Raw genomic sequence first — 6000 nt, forward strand, 5'->3', positions numbered from 1 at the left:
AGATGTTCGGATGCTTTGCAGGAATGATTGTTGGTGTCTGTGCTATACCCATAGTGCACAGGGGACACGTGCATTGCGAGGATGAAGTACTATATACTCTTCGCTGGGTAAAAAACTAGCTGAAACTAGTTGGAAAAAAACTAGGTGGATGGCCGGGCCCAAAGAGTGGTGGGGAATGGAGTTTACTCCAGTTGGCGGCCGGTCACCAGTGGTGTTCCCCAGGGCTCTGTGCTGGGGCCAGTCCTGTTTAATATCTTTATCAATGATCTGGATGAGGGGATCGAGTGACCCTCAGTCAGTTTGCAGATGGCACCAAGTTGTGTGGGAGTGTTGATCTGCTGGAGGGCAGGAAGGCTCTGCAGAGGGACCTGGACAGGCTGGATCCATGGGCTGGGGCCAGCTGTGTGAGGTTCAACAAGGCTCAGTGCCAGGCCCTGCACTTGGGCCACAGCAACCCCCTGCAACGCTGCAGGCTTGGGGAAGAGTGGCTGGAAAGGACCCCGGCAGAGAAGGACCTGGGGGTGTTGGTCGACAGCCACCTGAAGATGAGCCAGCAGTGTGCCCAGGTGGCCAAGAAAGCCAATGGCATCCTGGCTTGTATTAGCAATAGTGTGGCCAGCAGGAGCAGGGCAGTGACCGTGCCCCCTGTACTTGGCACTGGTGAGGCCGCACCTCGACTGCTGTGTTCAGTGTTGGGCCCCTCACTACAAGAGAGACATTGAGGGGCTGGAGCGTGTCAAGAGAAGGGCAACGAAGCTGGGGAAGGGTCTGGAGCACAAGGCTGATGGGGAGCGGCTGAGGGACCTGGGGTTGTTTAGCCTGGAGAAAAGGAGGCTGAGGGGAGACCTTACTGCTCCCTACAACGACCTGAAAGGAGGTTGTAGAGAGGTGGGGGTCGGTCTCTTCTCCCAGGTCACAAGTGATAGGACGAGAGGAAATGGCCTCAAGTTGCGCCAGGGGAGGTTTTGATGGGATATTAGGAAAAATTTCTTCACCGAAAGGGTTGTCCAGCATTGGAACAGGCTGCCCAGGGAAGTGGTAGAGTCACCATCCCTGGAGGTATTGAAAAGACATGTAGAGGTGGTGCTTAGGGACATGGTTTAGTGGTGGACTTGGCAGTGCTAGGTTAACGGATGGACTTTCCAACCTAAACAATTCTATGATTCTATGATTCTACTACTGCTGCAGAGGCTCCCAAGGACAACTGTGGCAAATTCTTGGACACATGCGATGATCAAGCGTCTCTTGCATCCTCGGATAGTCTAATGTGCAGCTTCACCTGATTGCCTTGCTGTGATTCCCTTTTTTCTCCCAAGGCTCTTTCTTCACTGTGCCCTTCAGCTCCTATTCCACACAAAAAAAGGCAAGGCAGGACTAACCAAAAGATAGCAGTACTATCAAAACTCTTCCCTTCCCCTACTTTCTATCCACATGTTCTCTGAGGAGGCTCTGTGGCTGCCTGCATGGTGCATCACTCCTGCCGCCTTATCATCCACTGTCCCAGTTCTCTACAATTTCCTCACATCACACCTCCTTCCTTTTTCAATTCTGTGAAGCACTGTGTATGCACAGAAAGGAAATAGCAGTAGGAGAGACAGCACGTTCCCAGCCCTTCTAACCCAGCCTCCTCAAACCCAAAGAGGGGCATACGAGAGTTTGGCAGTCAGATCTGAAATCCACATGCACCCCAATCTGCCACTGTCCACATGCAAGTGGTACATGTGAGGCTATGTCACATCAGCACATCACAAACAGGGCCAGAGCTCTCAGCGCACCTTGCATTCCAAGAGTGATTTATGGGCCTTGTCAATCCAGCAGACTGAACTGCAGAGACAGCTGGAGCGTGCAGCAAAGAGAGCAGCAATCCATCACCACCAGGTGGGAGTCACCCAGGAATCCATCAAGAGCTTCATCATGGTAACATCTTTGCAGAGGCAGAAAGAGAAACAAAGGAAAAAGATGGAGACAGAGAGAGTGAGCCAAGAGTGGAAAATCCACCCAGGATTTCGCAGAATTTCAGAGCCACAGAATTAAAACAAAATGACAGACATGAAAAATATTTTTTGTGTTTGTAGTGATTCAGGTGGTCCTACTTTAAAGTCCCAAATTACAATGCCTCACACAGCTGAGCAGGGCTTTCTGGTATCAGCCATATCAGCAGCAATAAGAAATTGCTTTCCCATTTGCTAGCTACAGAGCTTTGTGGTAGGTATTAATCACTTCCAGGTATGATGACTGGATTGTTGTGATGGCAAGGGAGCTGCCACTGGCAGAAGGAATCAACCCCAGTTCCACTACAGAGGAAAAAGGTGATGCCCTGTACTTCAAGAAATATAAAGCAAGCTGCAGCATTTCACTATATGGCACTAGAGTCTGTAGTCTAACCTAATGCTGACTCCTCAGCAGGAGCCAACCTGCTCCTCCGAAAAGTGCAGGCACACAGATACACATACCCCAGACCAAAAAGGACGTAGGCATGCACCAAGTCACAAGAACACACAAGATACTTACACAAGGCCCATAAATATGCCCAAGTCCAGAAAAACACATGTACAACAGTTTAGCACGCACAAAGAAAAGGGGCACACACACAGGTATAAGTGTGCACGGAATCTACAAGTATTGCAGGAATATAGAAGGTAAACTCAAAGATGCACGGAGACACACACTCCCCTGGGCAGTGCTACGATCAGTACAAGAGCGTACGTTGTCTTTCTTTGATCTACAACTCAATAATGAGAGATATATCAAGTTCTCCAGTAACATAACTTCTGTCCATCCCCAAGCCCCATAAAAAACGCAGAGAATGTGATTTCTCCTAAATCTGTGTTAGACACCAGGGAGAGAGGTAAAGAAAAGAAGTGAGCATCTGCTCTTGGAGAAAAGAAAAGCAATTTACCTTTGAATAGGAAGCAGCAGAACAAAGCATATTATTTCTTTTTGCTCCAGGGACAGACAACAATGTTGTTTTGAGTCATGCTGCTTACAGGTTAAGCATGTGCTCCCAAAGCTCAGGGAAGATGGAGGATGTGTTGGGACCTCTCAGAACAGTATAAATCAGCTGACAATTTGGCAAAAAAAAAAAAATCAAATGAACAAAAGGATTCAGAAGCTGGGAGTAGGGGCAACATATATTTGGGCATCACAAGGTGGATAAGACTCCAGCACGAGTAGGTGCCAGAGAGATGGGGGTGTGGATCAGGGAGAGCCTCCGTGGGAGGAAAGCAGAGGTGAGCATGAGCTGGAGCAGCGAGAAAGACTGCACAGGAAGCTGACAGTAGGAACACTTGGACTGGAGAAGAGTGAGTACCTGGGACTGTGAAGGAGGGGTTACAGACTTCCCGACCTGGGTTTATTTCTGATACGTGTCTCTTCTGGGGTCCTTTACTTGCCTCCAGAAGACCCTCTCCCCAGCTAAGACAGCCATGCAGAGAGTAAGTATTCACCTGCCTTGAGAAGACGTGAAAGCATGGGGACAATATGATTTCCAGTGTCACGGGAACTGCTTTTACAGCACAAGGCAGGCTGAGTTGTATCTAGCTTACCTGCAGCAGATTCTCTGGTGCCGTCTGAGTCACACGGACTGTGTGGAGCCATTTGAGTTTATGATCCTTTTATCTCTCTGACCAAGGGATCATATGCTACTTCCCCCAAGAAGAATAATGAAGCCTCATACATTACACATCCCCCAAAGGACTTAATTTCCCTTAATCTAAGGGGAGGATTTGCCTCCAGTCTCCAGCCCTTTTATTATCCATTTGTTGCTCCATCTGCAGCACAGATCATAAAGGAATTTTTTAAGTCAACCTTTGCTTGGGGCTCATTAAGGCCTTACACAAAGTCCCAGGCTGCTCACAGCTCAGAGAAATAGAATGAGACAGCAGCACTGAAGCCTGGATGGCCTTGTCCTCCCTCTTAACAGTGCACAGCAAGGACAGGGGGATGTCTGCCTCATAACCAGAAAAATGAAGTGATGGGTCAAGAGAAATGCAGCATTGACACTTACCCTTCCCTCAGACCCATGCTTGCCCTGAAATATGATGTTCTGACAAACAAGAATGGTTCTGGTTTGGTGAAATACTGCTATTCACATTGTGGTAGCAGCAGGAGCATCAGCTAGTGAGCCAAGACTCCTCTGTGCTACACACGGTGCAAAGATATACCAAGAAGATTGCCCCTGTCCCAGAGAACATATCCAATGTTCTCAGCTTGTTTTAAAGATGTGGGGCACGTGCAGTCTATTACTATAGTGGGCTGTGGCTACTGAATTCTGCTCCTGGCTCTTTCACTGACCCACAGCCTGTCCTTGAGCATATTTCTTCACTTGTCTTTGCTTCTCTTTCCTAATCTGCAAATTGGAGTCTTACAATTCAGTGTAGTGGATTATTTTAAAGGGTCTAGGTGTCATAATGGTACAACTCAGCATGTAAAGGGGGCTCTAGAGGGTTAAATGAGACACTGCTTTCTCTGCTTTTGTAACAGCTGTGTGCTGACAAGAGGGAATACATGTCCAGGGAAGCATGCAATCCTTTGGTGCAGTTGCCCCAACTCCTTTACCAGCTATGCATATACACACATACCTGTATGTGGTGTTGCCTCTTAAAGTGCTGCTGCTTTATTTTCTCCCCTTGCTGTTCTCACTGGGTTAGAAACTGGCACTGAACTGAAAGTAATTTCCTTTCATTTTAAATAAATAATAATTTAACAATGTATGCTGCTGAATTCATTCTTGCATCAAAGGGGTGATGATTGTACTTCCCAGTCCGGAAAGCCAGAGAGGGGAGGAAGACATGGCTTTATAATTAAATTTGCTTTTCCTCCTTTCATTGTGCATCTCATTAAAAAAAAAAAAGAGTAAAAAAAAGATAAAAGAGAAAAGCACACACAGAGCCTTGTGTCTCAACCCCAGGAAAAAGGAAAAACTCCCTCTTGTTTGTCTCTTGCTACTACTTCCATATGACCACATAGATAACACAGGTAGGGGGACCCTTTCAGTTCTGCATGGGTGCCCACCACAGCAGGAAAAAGCAGAGCCATTTCAGTTGCTGCCTGGGAAAAGAGCAGGGAGCTGAAACCTTAAGAAGTTGCTAGGCATTTTCTTTGACATCTCATACACATAATATGCTATTAGGGGCACTATTCACATGTGGTAGAGCCAAAGTGCCACAGCAAAGGGCACTGCGTCATGCTTAGGATTATTAGACAATTCACTGGCTAGCTGTGCTGATGTGGCAGCTGCTCTCCCTGCCAGCTCTCTGTCTGGGGGCTATTTTATATACCCAGGCTGATCAGAAGCCCCCCATTCACAGAAACTTTGGCATTGAACCCCATTGTACTATGACCTCTCTAAACCCAGGCAGTGACAATTCTTGTAAGTTATGGCACTAGCAGAGTTGTACAAGCATCCTTGCAGCTCTGACCAGCTTCCCCAAGTTCTGGCCCAGTGCACACTGGGGCTGGGGCCTTGGAAGCCAGCCTGAATCCTGTACTGTCTGCCTGAAGGGAACATCCTCAGGGACTGGAGATTACTCACCTTTACAGAAACTCACTGCATCAGGGAACAGCAGGAAACGCTCTCGTTCAATCAGTGCAAACAAGCACATTGCAACTCTCTCCATAATGAGCCTACACCCACAGCCATCTTTCCCTGTGGAAAAATAAATGATTCAGTGTAAGGAGACTTTGCTGAGTATAGTTTATGAGAATGACAAAAATGTTTTCCTTAATAAAAGAAAAGCTGTTGAAGCTATAGTACTTAGATATTGCCCAGGTTAACTCCTTCAGAGCAACCTTTGACCTCTACTCAGGGTGATCTCTTTCTCCTTGCCCGAGTGCTGCACAGGCTTACATTCTGTGCACTGTGTCCCCACTTGCTTTAATCCCATGAATGGACATCCCTTGATCTTGAAGGCAACTCACTTTCAGCATGGACTTTGGTCCAAGAACTGTCTGAATCCTGTGAATCTCTCTTCCCCTGCCCCTTCTCCCTTTGTATAGAGA

At 47.4% G+C, this 6000-nt stretch overlaps 1 protein-coding gene across 2 annotated transcripts in view; it reads right to left on the reverse strand.

Moving 5' to 3' along the window:
• Nucleotides 1-5635, reverse strand: part of DISP3 (dispatched RND transporter family member 3) — a 114427-nt gene extending 108792 nt beyond the window's left edge. Inside the window, exon 1 of one of the 2 annotated variants that reach the window (XM_072883716.1) lies at nucleotides 5534-5635. The gene's annotated coding sequence lies outside the window, so the exon portion shown is untranslated. Of the gene's footprint in view, nucleotides 1-1775; nucleotides 1901-5533 lie in introns of those variants that run through there. The other variant, XM_072883715.1, reaches the window with a different exon arrangement.
• Between the last annotated feature and the right edge of the window lie 365 nt (nucleotides 5636-6000).

The sequence above is a fragment of the Ciconia boyciana genome, chromosome 19 (assembly GCF_034638445.1).
Source record: "Ciconia boyciana chromosome 19, ASM3463844v1, whole genome shotgun sequence".
Classification (NCBI taxonomy): domain Eukaryota; kingdom Metazoa; phylum Chordata; class Aves; order Ciconiiformes; family Ciconiidae; genus Ciconia; species Ciconia boyciana.